General features: G+C 36.4%; 1 long non-coding RNA gene across 1 annotated transcript; it reads left to right on the forward strand.

The window, feature by feature from the left end:
- Window positions 1–232: 232 nt before the first annotated feature.
- Window positions 233–9,888, forward strand: LOC140168517 (uncharacterized). Its single transcript, XR_011861218.1, has 3 exons — window positions 233–441; window positions 6,915–6,976; window positions 8,678–9,888. It is a non-coding gene; the product is annotated as an uncharacterized lncRNA (long non-coding RNA).
- Window positions 9,889–17,114: the final 7,226 nt, after the last annotated feature.

Consider the following 17,114-nt stretch of genomic DNA (forward strand, 5'->3'; position numbering starts at 1 on the left):
ACGGGTAGACTATATTGTCAAGGGCAGTACGTGGTGTACCGTGTATTGGGGTCACTTGTCAGAGCGGGCAAAATCCTGGTGTGCGGTAGATTTACCCGGTCACAGGGTAGATTTTCTCAGGCAGAGGTGTAAAATAGGCTGATTTAGCATAATTTTTCAGGTTTTCCTTCCTGGTCAAAGCCATGGGGGGGGGGGTGCAGAGTGACCCCTGCAACAGATACGCTATTGGTCAAGGGGTGGGTTGGGATAGGGACAAGTTGTATATCAACCAATTTTTACATCACTTTTATGCAATTATGGTTCTTACAGGTACCCCGGTATGTCAATGATTTCTGCTAAGCAGTAGATGTGTTGGTTAGGCAAAATGTTACGCCCATAGTTGTTTTTGACGGGGAAGATCGAGCTACAAGCAAAGCAGCACACAAAGGAAGAAAGAAAAGGGTATGTATTAAAAAAAATCAATCTGAAAAGATATGTACCATGTACATGTATGTGAAATGCTAACATTCACATATTTTGGGTATAATCACGAATTTTAGGTTTGGCCACAAATTTTAAGATTTTTCCAAGACACCCATTTTTAAAGTATTCATTTTCCAAAAAAAACATAAGTTTTCACAAAATTGAAAGAACCCATGGTGATCTGTAATACAATCCATGCAGAAAAAAGTACCGGTATAGAAAATAGACCATAGCAGAATGGTAAACTGCATATCCGTCAATACATGCTTTTTCCATGGGAAATGAACTTTGCTGCTTGGATGATGTCACGATGAGGTTAGCATTTATTCCGTATTGAAAAGCGTGTACTGACGGATATGCAGTCGACCGCCCTCATCATGCGCATATTTTGGGGGGGCTTTGGGGGCGCCAGCCCCCCGGAGTCAAAGCAGGGGGTGGCCAAATCGAAGGGGCAGCGGAAGAAGATTCAGATTCAGATTCAGATTCAACTTTATTTAGCCACGGTGGGCCCACTTCAACCCTAGGTTGTTCTTCCTTGGGGCCGTGGATACAAACTACAGTACAAACAAATATTTAACAAAACATGTTTACAAGAGATATGTTATACAAAATATCAAATGAATTGTTAAAAGATACAAAAGATCATATAAACTTACAATGTATATAGGTTACCTTGTAAAACTGTTTACAAGTGACACTTCATAAAAATATCAAATGAATTGTTAAGCGATACAAAACATCATAAATAAACTTACATACAAGGGGGAAAAAATGAAAGAATTTATAAACTTATAAACAAAACTGAAAAGAATTAAAATGAAACATCTTTCAGCATATTTTTGAAAGTAAATAAATTAGGTGAATTTGTGACCCTATCATCAAGACTGTTCCATAAGATTGCACCTCTATATGATAAGCTACGTTTTTTGAAATCAGTTTTAGGCTGTGGGATGAAAACATTATTTTTACTTTGCCGAAAATTGTATTTATTATTAGAAAACGAGGAAACAGTTGAAAGGTAAGGTAAAATTTTATAAATCCAAATTGAGGTATTATACTGATGTCTATGAGAAAGTGGCTTCCAATTGAGCTGATCTAGGACAATAGCACTGGAGGTATCCCATGGAGCTCCACAAATAATGCGAGCAGCTCTGTTTTGGATAATTTGTAATCTCTTTGCTATAGACATACCACAATTTCCCCAAACAACATTACAATATTCAAGGTGAGGAAGTACAATTGCATTATAAACCATATTCAAAATATCTGTAGAAATAAAATTAGATTTACATTTCTTCAACATAAACATACCTTTAAGAGATTTCTTACGAACTTGATCAATTTGCTGATTCCATGTCAATGTGTCATCAATGATGACACCTAAATGTTTACATTCATTAACTTGTTTAATATTAGCACCATTTATAGTTACAGAAACATTGTGAATATCATCTTTAACAGATTGCAAACGTTGCCTAGATCCTATGAGCATGAATTCAGATTTATCAGTGTTAAGACTAAGTTTGTTGCTTTTCAGCCAATTACTTATTATATCAAGATCCTCATTTATACAATTCATGATTTCCTTAGTTGAGTTAGAAGCATAATAGATTACAGTATCATCAGCATACATATTAACCTTACAGTGTGTGACATAATTTGGCAAATCATTAATATAAATAAGAAAAGCAAGTGGGCCATCGATTGACCCTTGTGGCATTCCACATGTTATTTCACATGTATCAGATAGAGTACCATTAACAGTAGTACATTGAGAACGTCCTGTTAGATAACTTTCAAACCACTGAATACAATGTTTACCAATACCATATAATTTAAGTTTATCTAAGAAAATTTCATGGTTTACTGTATCAAAAGCCTTCTTTAGATCAAGTGAACAAAGACCAATTAGATTTCCCTTATCTATTTCATTATACCAATCTTCAGTAATGTTAATTAGGGCAGAACTGGTGGAGTGAGATGGACGGAAACCTGATTGATTAATGTTCATTAATTTGTTATCATTTAAGTAATTATATAACTGATCAAAAACAGCCCTTTCAGCAATTTTAGAAATAACAACAAGAATTGAAATTGGCCTATAGTTGCTAGGGTCACTAGGATCCCCAGCCTTAAAAACAGGAATTATTTTAGCTCTTTTCCAACAACTTGGGAATTTACATGTTGTGAAAGAGTGATTAATTAGATGAGTGATTATTGGTGTAATGACAGGAGCAGCTAATTTAAGTAGTTTAGATGGTATGTTGTCCAAGCCAGTGGCTTTGTCATCAGATAATTTTGTTAATTGATTGAATACATAATCATCATTCACATGAACTAAGTTAAAGGTAGGTTTCTTAATATTACTAGTTTTCTTATAATCACAAAAATCATTTTCATCAATATTATCAGCAAGTTTTGAACCTATTTCTGAAAAGAATTTATTTAATTCATCAGCTTTGTCTTTAGATTCAGTTACAGGACCATCTTTAGTATTAATGGAGGGAATTTTGGTATCTTTATTTTTAGATGGAACAACATGTCTAAGGTGTTCCCATGTCTTTTTAATGTTATTTTTATGTTTATTGAAACCTTGATTTAAGAATTCTTTCTTTTTAATCTTTATAATCTTATTAGTATTATTTCTAGCTTTCTTGTAATTTTCCCAACAAGAGTGATCATTACCTGATTTAATAGCTATAACCTTCAGTCTGTCTCGCTCGCGCATCATATCAAGAACCTCATTAGTCATCCATGGTGAAGTTTTCTTACGAATTCTACTCTTTTTAACGGTACATGTTTGTCAATAACATCTAAGAATATTTCCTCAAAAAGTTCAGCAGATACTTCAACATCACCAGTATTAATTACAGGATTCCAATCAGTTAGAGCTAAATCTTGCAAGAAGTCTTGCTCATTAAAATTCTTATAAGAACGAGATATTTTATAATTATGATCATGCTTATTACTACTGTCTATATTTACTTTACTACCAACACTATTTTTAATTTTACCAAGAATTGCATATGTAACTGAATGATCACTTATACCAGCATGTATAACACCTGACTTACAAACTTTGGAGGCATTAGAACAGTAAATTACATCAAGAAGTGTTTCACTAGTTTCAGTTATCCTGGTAGGTTCTGTTATAATTTGTTTGAGATTAAAACTTTCACTGATATAATTAAGTCTTTTAGTATAACAGTGGGGTGTGGTTGTCAAAAGATCGCAATTAAGGTCACCCATTAGGATATAATCCTTTCCTTCAGATTCAATAACTTGAAGAAGTTGCTGAAGATGATCAAATAAATCAATACATGAACCAGGCACTCTATACCATAATACAACAATAGTGGGTTTCCTTTTCAAAGGCATTAATTCAATAGTTAACAGCTCAAGTTTCTCAGAACTTAAATCATCTCTTACAACATGCGTACAATGCTTATTTACATAAAATGCTACACCACCTCTGTGATTAGTATTGCACTTTCTATCCTTCCTATAAACATAAAAGTTATCAACATTAATATAATTATCAGTAACATTATCAGACAGGAATGTTTCATTAAGTCCAAAAACATCAAAAGAGTTGGAACTTAAAATATGCTTCAACTCATCAAAGTGTTCAATCAAGCTACAGATATTGAGTTGTCCAATAATTAGACCAGTACTTAAATCACGAAGAACCTTGTATGCATCTTGGATATTAATGGTTGAAACAGGATTATGGGATACATTTTGAGAACTATTTGTTGTATTGTCAGCACTTATCTGTTTACCAAAGTCATGTGAGTCAACAGAAATAACAGTATCTACATGTACATCAATACTACCAGTATATTGGTTGGATACACTATCAATATCACTTGTATTGCTATCACTGTAATTATCAATATCATTATTTATTAAGTTATTAACATTAAGATTGTTTATATCATCATCATTTACATTATTTCTAACATCACTATTTACATTATAATTTAGTTTGTCATTGTTCACACTTTTCTTTACAACTAATAGTACATCACCATTTTGTATATCATCATTATTCATACCTTTGTTTACATCATCACCATTTTTTTTTTTTTTTTTTACATAATCATCGTTTATACTTATGTTTAGATTATCACCATTTTTTATTGAGTTGTTTACATTATCACTTACATTATCATTGTTTGTACCTTTGTTTACATCATCATTATTTATAAAGTTTTTTACATTATCATATACATCATCATTATTTACGAAGTTTTTTATATTATCACTATGAACATTATCGGGGTTTGCACCGTTGTTTAAATCACTACTGTTCATGTTACTGTTAGCGTCAGTATTTTCAACATTTTTCTTTGGTGAATGATGGCCTATGTTATGGGGAGGGGACTGATCCTCTCTGCAATTGTCATCATCATGATCCATATTAACTAAATCATCAGAAGCATTGTTGGAAGGTTTGGAAGAGATACTATTTGCACACTGTCCAACAAAGTTGGGCATAGAACTAATTGGATTATCACAAACAAGGGCCTCATTGTCATCATTGCAAATAAAATCACTTTCAGAGACAACACAATCATTACCACAAAGACATTCATGTAAGCAATTTTGATTTGAAGAGTCAATTTGAACATAAGAGTCATTAATGGAAGTTAGCGGAATTGTCCTGACTGTAGATATGTTAACCATGGAGGGAAGTGATTTCTTGCTGGACGTTGCTGGTATCTCTGTCTGGGAGCTTGTCGAAAAAGGGAAGGATGTGCGCACCGTAGAAAGTCTTGGAAATTCCTGGCTAAAAAACTGAGCCCCTTGTCATTTGGGTGAAGATTGTCCCTAGCTAGATCCCGAACTGCGTCATTATCAATATAAGTCCATCTGTTGGTATCACATATATTAGAAAGAATTTGGTTTACCTGTTGTACCTTGGAAGCGAGCGATGGATTGTCCCTGCGATTTATTACTGACGATAAGGCTACTTCGCATTGCCTCGGGGCATGAGCCTTTACCACCTCACAAAGCTTGTGAACCTTAGCATTGATTTCAGCTACAGTATTCTTTCCAAGATTATTTGTCCCGACATGAATAATAATGGAGTCTGCTTCTGCGATATGAGCTTTGTGTTTGACTACATCATCGCACACTTGCTCAACTTTGCGCCCTCCTTCACTTAAGTTCATGACCTGTGCTGATCTGGAAAGACGTTGTCCATTTATCCTTTTTGAAATAGAGTCTCCAAGGATGACTACCTGGGGTCTGGATCGTTTGGGTGAAGGAGGAGTTGCTGCTGGTGTTGTTTTTCTTGTCCTTTTGTGATTGGGGGCATCAGAAGCTAGTGGGGAAGAGTCAGTTGAGGAAGGGGGAGAAGATTCACTATCTTCATCAGAAAGGGCTGCAAACCTGTTTGATGTTGTAGTCACAGACTTAACACTAGAAGTAGGGGTATTTGAATGTCTCTTGGGTTTTACAGTAGCCCACTGTAAAACCTCACTGTAGGTAGGTGGTGAAGTACAGGCAGGAGATGAAGTTGTAACTTTGTTTGTAAGGTCCTGAATTTGTTGCAGAAAATGATTCCTTTCTTCAGCAAACCTAGCCTCTGTAGCCTCAAGCAATTTCAAGTTGCTAGCCGATTCAAATTCAAGCAAATCAACTTCGGCGACTCTTGCCATCATAGAATCAAGTTGGATTACTTTCTCAGTCAATTTCTGATTTAGTTTAGATTGTTCATCAGATAGTTCATGTATCCTGTCTTAAGAAGGGGCGGCAAAAAGAATTAGTAAAGAAAAAGGGGTGGAAATTTTGAAAAAATTGTACTATATATAAAAATGTGTTGCTTTTGGGGCGCTAGCGCCTAGAAATCCTTTTTTTTTGTTCTTCACTTTTTCAAACGACCGTAAAAAATTGGGGCAACCTTTTCGGGCTGCTGAGGAAGGGGCGGCAAAATTGAATTTTCTTCAGCCCCCCGGGGTAGGGGCGGCCACGGTACGCCACTGCTCATAGGACTTAATTTTAACGAATTCAACTCTGCGCCGTGTAATTTAATTTAAAAAAATGCAAATTTGAACTTTTTGCGGAAAATGCACACATTTGGGTAATATTATGGATAAATCACAAAATCAGGAATTTTGTGAAATTGATGCGCAAAATTTGCTCTCAAAAATCATACATTTTTCCGGTGCTTACCAATACAGTGTAGTTCGTAAATACAAATTAGGGCACCAAATCTGTGTGGGTACTTGTACTGTCTGTGTAATCATTGGGAATTTCAATATTTCTCTGTTTGTGTTTGCTTGTTTTTTACGTCCAAGTACTAGATTTTCCTTGGGTAAAGCTCAACCTCACTTTTGTGAAATTAATCAACTAGAGGAGTTTATGCATGCATCTAATGTATTATGTACCTCAATTTTCCTCAAATTTTGATATTTAAATTTGCATTTCTTTCTTCATGTCATCAGGAGAAAAAGACAGGAGAAGGCTAGAGCCCTGCACCACCATGCCACACAAAATGAGTTTGCAAGTAAGTCTATGATGTATGACATGTACATTGTACGAGGGGTATCCAAAAGTTTTGACATCACCCAGAAGTGAAAGAGCTATTTTGATGAAATTATGTCAGTGTAATCACTGGCCCGGATCACTGGTCCTTATGTACATTATGGTTCAGAAATGGTCTCATAAGTATAAGTTTACTTTCTATCCAGATGGCACTAGGTGGGCAGTAGCTAGGCGCATAACCTGCAAGATGGTGAAAATTGAGGAACGTATTGCACTGTTGCTTTTTGAAAAAGGAATTTCCAAACTGGCTACATGTCCCTCACAGATTAGCCAAGAAGTGGACGTCCATCACTTATGGATGGCGCGGCCACAGTGAAGAAACTCAAGAAAGTGGAGGATCTTATCATGAAAAGGTAATGCGCCTACTGCCCATCTATATAGCACCACCTGGAAAGAAAGTAAACATACTTATGAGACCATTTTTGAACCATAATGTACATAAGGACCAGTGATTACACTGACAAAATTTTATCAGTATAGCTCTTTCACTTCTGGGTGATGTCAAAACTTTTGATACCCCTCGTACATGTATCATACAGTAAAATCGATTAAGGGACCGTTCACAAACACTTGTTGGGGGCCCTGATGCAAAAAAAATCATCGTGAAAATTTTTTCGGCCCTTTTTCAGATCTCAAAAATTTCAGGGCCCCTTTTTGACATGAAAATTATGGGTCAACCCCATATACTCAATTTTCCCGGGAAAATTTGTGGTCAATTTTTTCAGAGCCCCTCTCCCCCTAGAAGGGTCAAAACTTTTAAGAGCCCCCTTTTTGCATCAGCCCCCCCCCCAAGTGTTTGTGAACAGTCCCTAATGTAGATCCATGATCATTCACCATGAATGGGCTGCAGTTTCAGCAAAGTTAGTTTTTGAATAGAAAGGAATTTGCCATGTACATTGTATTTTAGCCACTGATTTTTAGTTTACTACACATACTTAGGGACACAAACTCATTAAATAATCCAACCCAAAAAACCCTGCTGTATTGCTAACATTTCAACCCTTTTGTAGTGAGCAGCCATGTGACTGCAGGGTTAAGGATGTTGTGAAAAACCTGCATTATATTTAAATACAATTTTAAATCATCATTTTTTTATTTAAAATGCTAAATATGTAATTGTCCCATGCCAAGTAACTGTGATGTGGTAGGCAAATGTACATTGTATTTATTACGGCAAACCCTTGCTCATTCATTTGTGATTAAGCCAGTCTCCGGGAAGAGACTATAGTTTCAGTCACAGTTTTGGTCACCTTACACCTTCAAATGTGCTCAAAATTTACACTGATGTAAGAAAAAAAGATTTCTTTAATTTAACTTCATGTGAGGAAAGTAGTTGTGAATTTGTTGATAATTTATTTTTTTGTGTGACCTCTTGTGGCTGTGGTGTACACCTCACACCTTTGTGCGGAGAATGTCAGTGGAAGTTGGAGCTACATGTAAGAAAGCGTGAGTACCGGTACCTCAAACTGCTTTGAAATGAATTTGAAATGTTGTTGCTAACAGTGGCATTTTCATAATCACTTGCACCATTTTGCTAATGTTTGCCACCAGCAGTAATTTGTCTCCCAGAATATCATTGTATCCCACGTATCATTTTCAATTTGCAGTAAAAACTTGTTCGATGTGAAACAATAATTTATTCTATTTCTTTTTAAATTTATAGGTTGGTGTGTGTGGTAAGGCAAAAGATTGACCAAGCCCTGGAAACTGATAACTCAGGCAACTGGTAGTCAGGAACCATATTTGAGATCGAAAAGTTGCAATAAACATTCCTCTGCGAGTCTGTGTACTGGTGTACTACAGTGCCATTTGTGGCAACAAGCAATCGACAAGTAACTTTTAGATTTTACATTCCAATTTAGAAATTAAATCTAAGCAGTGGACTGTGACAACAAGTGTTTTAGGATTAATATTATGAAGCTCAGTTACACTACCTGATTCATATTGGGCTGCCTGCACAGGTACACCATCGCTGAATTAGTCGGAGGTACATGTACTTGGCTGGTACGGTGCAGTACCAGGTGAGTACCAGTTTAGAACCAGTGCAGTACCACTGCTGGTGGATCCTGTGCAGTGGCATAATTGGTGCTGTGTAGGTACTTTGTGTGTACCAGTCTGCAGATGGCCAAAATAGGAATCTTGTAGTGATAGATTGGATAGACAGCTGAGAACATCATGCTTGTAAGCTTTTAGGCTTTGGGTTGAGCCTTTTGTTTGAGCCTGGCCCTATCAGGGCCCGAGCTTGCGTCTGCCCGGACCGACTGGTTATTAAAATATACCTGCAGGGGGTCACTCCCATTGTGGCCTGTACACCTCCCGCAATAATCAACTTTTGAAATGCACCCTAAACAAGGATTTAACCCTTGGCTAAAACGATACCCTAAACAGATATCAAACGCCTGTTTTCACACCCTAAACATATACAGGGATTTTGTTCCTTGCATCAAATTTCATACCCTAAATTTCATTTCCACGTATTAGCAATTGCAATTTTGCTACCCTTTTTTCCAATTTTTCATGTTTTTAACACCTTAAACACGATACACACGTATCGTGCCTACCCACGAAAAACTACCCTTACGCATTTTTATTATCGCGGATGGTGTACATGCCACAATGGGAGTGACCCCCTGGGAAATAAACAAATTTGTTCTTGGTTAAAAAACACAAGAGCAGTCATATCATGATTTAACCTAAGTAGTCCTCCATCCCCCAATCAGTGCCCCACACTGAACTCTTTTGACTCAAAGGTGCAACTAACCCCATTCGCCCATACACTCAATTTATTTCTATTATGTTCTCAGAATCTTCCTTCCTATACTTTGTACAGAGTTAGAGTCCAATATAATCAACACTTGGACTCAAAACTTGGACTGTGTTGGATAGGCTCACTTTCCCCCCAAATTGTTTTCCACAATTTTTTGACCAAAACTCATTTTTGACCAAAAATCACATTTTGACCAAAAACCACATTTTTACCAAAAATCACATTTTTTACCAAAAGTCATGTTTTTGACCAAAAAAGATTCTGAAAACATAATGATAAAATTGGATATTTTTTCACCCAATGCAAAATTTATTGGTCTCGCTATGAGTTAAAAAATATTGGACTTGACTTCGTCTCCTCCAATATTTTAAAACTCATAGCTCGACCAATAAATTTGCGTATTGGGTTCAAACCATCCAATTTTATATCATTATTGTCAAGGAAATGCAAGTATTTTGAAACACTCCCAGCTAACTCAGTCATGTGGCAATATATGGCCTTGCGATCAGCAAACTGAGCTAGTTCTTCATGAAATGAAGATTTTGAATTATGATCACCATGAACACAAGCTATTGCCAAAAAAAATGGGGAAAAATGCAAATGGACATTAAAGATGAGAGAAGAATGACTACAATCTCAAGACTTAGTAGAACCATGCCATATAAAAATAACATTTTATTAAACCTCTTTACATGGTATCTGAAGATTTACTTTACATTATTGAAGGCAAATTTGGTAACTTTTAACACAATCACTGGCAGATGATGTTAACAATCATGACTTTGTATGTGTAAAATGAAAAGAATAATAAATTAAAAGCATAATCATTTGCTTTGCTTGAATTTATTTCAGTGTTGCATTTGAGTAGGAATAGAAATACATGTAAGATGGGTAAATATCATATAAACAATGGTATCAGACTCCGCATAGTTCAGTTGCAGAGAAGATGGTTTGCCATTTTTTTCTTTGCTGATTATTGCTGTATGGAAGTATGGTTGGTTGACAACCTTGCGAAATTTGAAAATTTCAGTCAAGAGATGCATAATTTGACCTACTTGGGGCTTTCATTCCAGTTTTATGTGTTTGAGCCAAAAAGGACCAAGGTTAAATGTTACGCACCATCAATGATCAAATAGAAGTAATCAGTGGCATAGCATAGGTCATCATATTGGGGGTAATTAAAGCATCTGTGTCTGATAGTGATTGAGGGGGCACAATCCATTTTCTGGCAATTTTCCAATTGGATTTTCTAAACTTTGCAATCGATGGGGGGGGGGGCATGTGCCCCCGTGCCCTATGATGCTACATGGTTGCAACATGGATTCACTGTGATCATATGCTCCAAGAGCACCATCACCATTACTGCATAGCTGGAAATTTTTACTAGGTTTTTATTTTTGCAGGTGGTTCTACACCCCTTGATAAATTTGTGACTATAAATAATAATACACTGGTAACAAAAGTTATGTATATTATAGGGGCAAGGAATCCAGATACTATACTGGAATTTCAGTGACTCAAGACAAGTGGTATGTTATTTATGATAAGAAAAGAGGTACCGGTACCGCTAGAATGTACCCCATTTATATAATGAACCACCTGTCTTGAATCACTGAAATTGCAGTGAAGTAATTGGATTCCTTGCCTCTATAATATACATAACTTTTATTACCAGTGTGTAGTTATTTTTTGAGCAAAATGCAAAATTAGTCACAAAATTTATCAGGGGGTGTAGTATGTACCACCTTAAAGAGGAAGCCCCGCCAGAGTAGTTCTTCCGGGGTGAATCAAACCTCCAGGGAGTGAAATGTCTTTGATCATGTTAAGAAAATATTGCCAAACAAATGACCCTGGCATAGTATAAATATGCATTAGTTAAGTCACTTGTAAATTGTCACTAACTAATTTGATAACCAGGCAGGTTTGGTTCATCCCAGAAGGACTGCTCTGGCTGGGTTTCCTCTTTAATTTCAGAATGGTAAATTTTATAGCTTTATAACTGCTGTGAATGCAAGAAACTATACACTATACACCTATTGAGGTGCAATTTTCAAATTGTTATCCAGACCATGTGGGTCAATTTTCAAAATTAAAAAAAAAAATTGGCAGATGCTTTAAGGGGAAACTACACCAATGTGGTAATTTGTGACTATTTTTGCATTTTTCTCCAAAATAATAACACACTGGTAACAAAAGTTATGTATATTATTGGGGCAAGGAATCAATTACTACACTGAAATTTCAGTGACTCAGGACAAGCGGTTTAGTATATGATAGGAAACGAGGTACATCCTAGTGGTACCTTATTTCTTATCATAAATAACAAACCGCTTGTCTTGGGTCACTGAAATTCCAGTGCAGTAATTGGATTCCTTGCCCTATAATATACATAACTTTTGTTATCACTGTGTTATTAGTTTGTGAGAAAAATGCAAAAATAGACACAAATTTATCGAGGGGTGTAGTACCCCTTAATACCACGCAACATCATACTCTATTCTGATCATATTTGTTGTGCCATTATATATTAAATTTTCTGACTGCACAGCTCTTTCAAAGACCCTGTATCATATCAATGTCCTGTATTATAATCTTGGCAGGCAGTTGGTGCATTATTCAGTTGTTTATGTAATTATTGGAGTAATTCTGGAGCTCTTTACCATAGTTTTGTTCTCCAGGAGCACAATCATTTCCGTAAATATTTTTGTTCACAAATAATTATTGTGCAGATCTAACCTTTAGTTTATTATTGGAGTTCATCAAACAGTGAAACAGTGCAATGTCCCCGGGCAATGTCTCATAAATTAGTCGCAAAGTTAGCCAGACTTTGACATAATGCCATTAACTACTAACAATTAAGTATTTCATTCAACTATGCTGATTTTTTCCCCAACTGCTGAATGCTGGTACTTAAATCCAAACGACTAATCATGTTATAGTGCTATGTGAGAAGTTTGCGCCAAATCCGTAGGTTGAAAAATCCATTGAGCTCCATTGAATAACCAACAAGAATAGTTCCCGCTGTTGATTCAAAAATCAATGGTTTCCTATGTCCATGGTATAGCCATCACAAGGTCCATTTTCCAAACCATCATGCATGCTTCCTGTAAAAAACAGAAGACAATAATAACAATAATTTTAAATTAAAAAGAAAAGCTTTTTACATGTACTTGCTTTAAATAGCCTCTGGATGATCAATTAAGTTGAGATAATACATTATCATCTTGACATTATTACTATTATCTCCATATATTTAACTTCAAAAATATATATTGAGATAATTTATCATAAGAGCTATTTATCATCACCATATATTTATCTTGAGATGATTTTATATAATTTATTAGTTCCAGAAAAAAGGTTTTGAGATGATGTATTCTCTTGAGATAATTTGTTATCTTGAGATTTATTAATAAAACTTATCTCAAGATAATTTCTTGAGACACTTATATATAAAAGATAACAAATTAGAGTCTTGAAATAATAAATTACTTTGAGATAAGTCATCTTATAACTTATTATTTCAAGATAATTTATCTCAAGATTATCTCAACATATTAATCTCCAGATAAAAAAGATTTAGAGATAATGTATTTTTTTGAGTGACTTATCAATTATCTCAAGATAATTTATCATCATGAGATATTTATCTCTGGACAAAAAGATATATAGAGAGAGGTTTTTTATGGAGATATTTATCTTGAGATACAGCAATTCATTATTTCCATTTATCTAAAGATAATTGTCTCAGGTTAATGGATTATCTCAGAATGATTAATTATCTCGGGATAATTGATTATCTCAGGGTAAATTAATCATCTAGAGATTATCAAGATAATTTACTAATCAAGATAATTTATGATCTCCAGATAAATAACATCTTGAGATAATGTATTTTTTCGCGATAATTTATTATCATGACAAGATTATTTATTATCTCAAGATATTTATCTTCCCGGATTTATCTCTGGACAAAAAGATTATGGAGATATTTATCTTGAGATAATTTATTATTTCCATATATTTATCTTGAGATAATTGTCTCAAGGTAATTTATTATCTCAGGGTAATTGATCATCTGAAGATAATTGATTATCTCAAGATAATGATCTCAAGATAATTTATAATTTACTATCAAGATAATTTATCATCTCCAGATAAAACATCTTGAGATAATGTATTTTCTCAAATTATCTCAACAATTATCTCAAGTCCTGTCCTGTCAATGTCCCTATTTGCAATATAAATTGAGATAATCAATTATCCTGAGGGGTGGTGCAATAATTATGTGTACTCCCGGGGGTGAATTCTCAAAATGGTCTGCCAAAATCGCTTGCCCCCCCTTCTGCCGTGCCAAAAACCTTTGCCCCCCCTTTCGACGTGCCAAAAACCTTTGCCCCCCTTTTGACGTGCCAAAAATCTTTGCCCCCCCTTACACATGCAAGATTTTGGGGAACCCGAATTTAAAACCTTAAAATGTCTTAACATATAATGCGAGCGCAGCGAGCAGGAAATTTTGCATATTTGAACGTGTTCGTAACGTTTTCCTACGCCTTTTTTTAGGGCGTAATATAGAAACGGTGCCCAAAATATCTGTGCCAAAATTGCTTGCCCCCCCCCTTTCGACCTGCCAAAATCGCTTGACCCCCCTTTCGACCTGCCAAAAATGCTTGCCCCCCTTTGGCCTGCCAAAAATCTTTGCCCCCCCTATAATTCACCCCCGGGGGTACACATAATTATTGCACCACCCCTGAGAATCTGAGATAATCAATTATTCTGAGATAATCAGTTATTCTGAGATAATTAATTATTCCGAGATAATCCATCATCCTGATGATAAATAAAAAGTTCATATTGGCAGTAGGCAGGACAGCCAGGCAATTCTGCAATTTCCTGCTAGGCACCAAGACGATCAAATGTTGGTAGTCCATGGAAAGCGATTGGGGAAATTCCATGTTGTATGGGGCCGAGACATGGTCAGGGCTCGGCATTCAAAATGCCCCCCCCCTGCCCGAAGTCGGCGAGGCATAATAGTCCATTTGACTTCCTCGAGAGAGTGATGTCTGTGCAAACTCCAGTAATGTTTATTCAAATTTAAATCGGATGAGTTGGCTCAATTAATTACTGCCGTGTTTACATACATGCATTTAAAAGCTGTAGGCCTACTACAATTACAAAAAACATTAAAGCGTCAAGTACGTCACTAGTTAGCAGGGGTAGTAGGGGATAGGCAGGGTTACGGCCGGGGGAGGGGGCACTGTTTTGTTGATGTGCCCGGGGCACATCAACAAAATTTGGTGGGTATGTTCCCTGGAATTTTGAAGTGGTGGGTCTTTGGGAGCTGCCCCGGTAAAAGGGGGTCTTTTGGAGCTGCAAACAAGCAAAATGGGCACTTTTGCAGCTGCGAACAGTCAAAATCAAGGGTCCGGCTTTCTGGCTGAAAATTGCCTGACAAAACCTTCTAGAGCTGAAATTATCAAAATCAAGGGTCTTTTGGAGCTCTAGTTTGGTCACTTATAGGGGGTCTTTCAGAGCTGCAAAATCCAAAATAGGGGGTCTTTCCGGGGGAACATACTTGTATGGTCATTTGTGTTAAGTGCCCCAGCGCCCAACCCCTGGGTTTACAGTTTGACCAAGGTGTCCATTTCATTAACTTGACTAAGCTTTACAAAGCTTTCGTAAGTCTCAAAAGTTCCATTTCACTCAACTTACTTACGAACAGTACCCTTAAGTTACATCTAGCATTGGGTATTCGTAACTTTACGAACGTGAACGCGTCGAACGGTAATGAGTTACGAAGGGTTAAAAGTTTAGTGAAATTACAATTACGGCAATTACCATGGCCAGGGTCAGCATGGTCAGGGTTACACAGTTTACAGTGACAGTTTATAAATTATAATAGATCATGAGATGGATAATTATTGTGGACTAGAGACACGTACATCATGCGGGACATCATGCACTGATCAGTGTGCTCGCTCGCAATAATTATAAGCTTTCTGCATCAGTCAGTCATTGTCAGTGCAGTGGCAGTGTCCGTGACCCTACGAAAACAGTGAGCTCGAAAAAGCGACTCAGTGAAATTACTATTCCAATTTAATACTCCGCACACTCACCATCAAGTATATTATGCTCAGGTTGTCATCACGTTTGTAAACAGAGCTATTAGTTTGTTTGTAAACAGAAGAGCTGACTTCTCCATGCTGATGCTTCGTATCACCAGGAAATAACGGAGGAAATAACCGGCGAGTGGCGACGAGCTACAATGTACTTGTCCATCTATGAAACAGTGCATCCAGTACGCTACTATAACCTCTTCCCACACAACCGACTGCTTTTGAGTCTGTTGAAGAGATTAATGTAACGGCAAATTTTAAACTAAAATCCCCAAAAACCCCGCGAAATCTCAAATTTCAAATGCTTTTATCTCAAAATTTCTTCGCTCCACCTCTGAGGTGAGCCGAAAAAAGTTGCTTAAAATAACGTTTTCTAGCTATATTCCAAAACTTGTGGAGGTGCGTTCGGTAGTTTAAATGATATTGATGACGGAAATTGGGCATCGTAATCGATCTTAGCGGATATGTCACCATTGGTTTTAACACAAAGTTTCGCGCCATTTGCAACCTCAAAATCCCAAATCTAGTATCGAAAACTCAACGTCCCACCCCCCCTGGGAAATATCGCTGTGCGCCCACTAGTGCAAGGAAAAACGAGGAAAAAGGAGGGAGAAAGAGGAAAAAGACAGGAGAGAGGAAGAGCAGGGGCAGAGAGATGGGAGAATAGCCCAATTTGCATCCACTAAAAATTTTGCTACACGCATCGGATAAAAAGAAGTAAATACTTACAATTTGAATTGCTACCAATCACCTTTCTAAACCTGAAATCGTCACTTGCCTGCATGTATTTTCAAGTCCAGATTTAAATTTCTGCGTGATTTAGAACTTTTACTCCAACAACTTATCGTAAGTTTTAGAGCGTTTGCAATTGTGTCCATCCTTGTGTCAAAAACCTGACCAGATTATTGCTTATTTGAACACAAAGTTCATCTAGGGTCGTTCATGATATGTTAAACAAACTAAATTATAAAACACTAAAGACAACACCCCCTGACCATTTAACCTGAGCAGTATTTTGTCCAATCTTTATGATTGATTATGGGCAAAGAACTTCAAGATATGAAGAATGGTGAACTTTGAATGTTTCGCATACAGGCCGCAGTCAGTATACCCATGGTACCATGAACAAGTGGCCAAACCTTTCGAAGTTGAGAAAATGGCAATACATTTCACATTTTAAAGTATAGAATTAGAAATAACTTTTTTTGTAATTCTTA

Source organism: Amphiura filiformis, chromosome 13, assembly GCF_039555335.1.
Source record: "Amphiura filiformis chromosome 13, Afil_fr2py, whole genome shotgun sequence".
Classification (NCBI taxonomy): Eukaryota; Metazoa; Echinodermata; class Ophiuroidea; order Amphilepidida; family Amphiuridae; genus Amphiura; species Amphiura filiformis.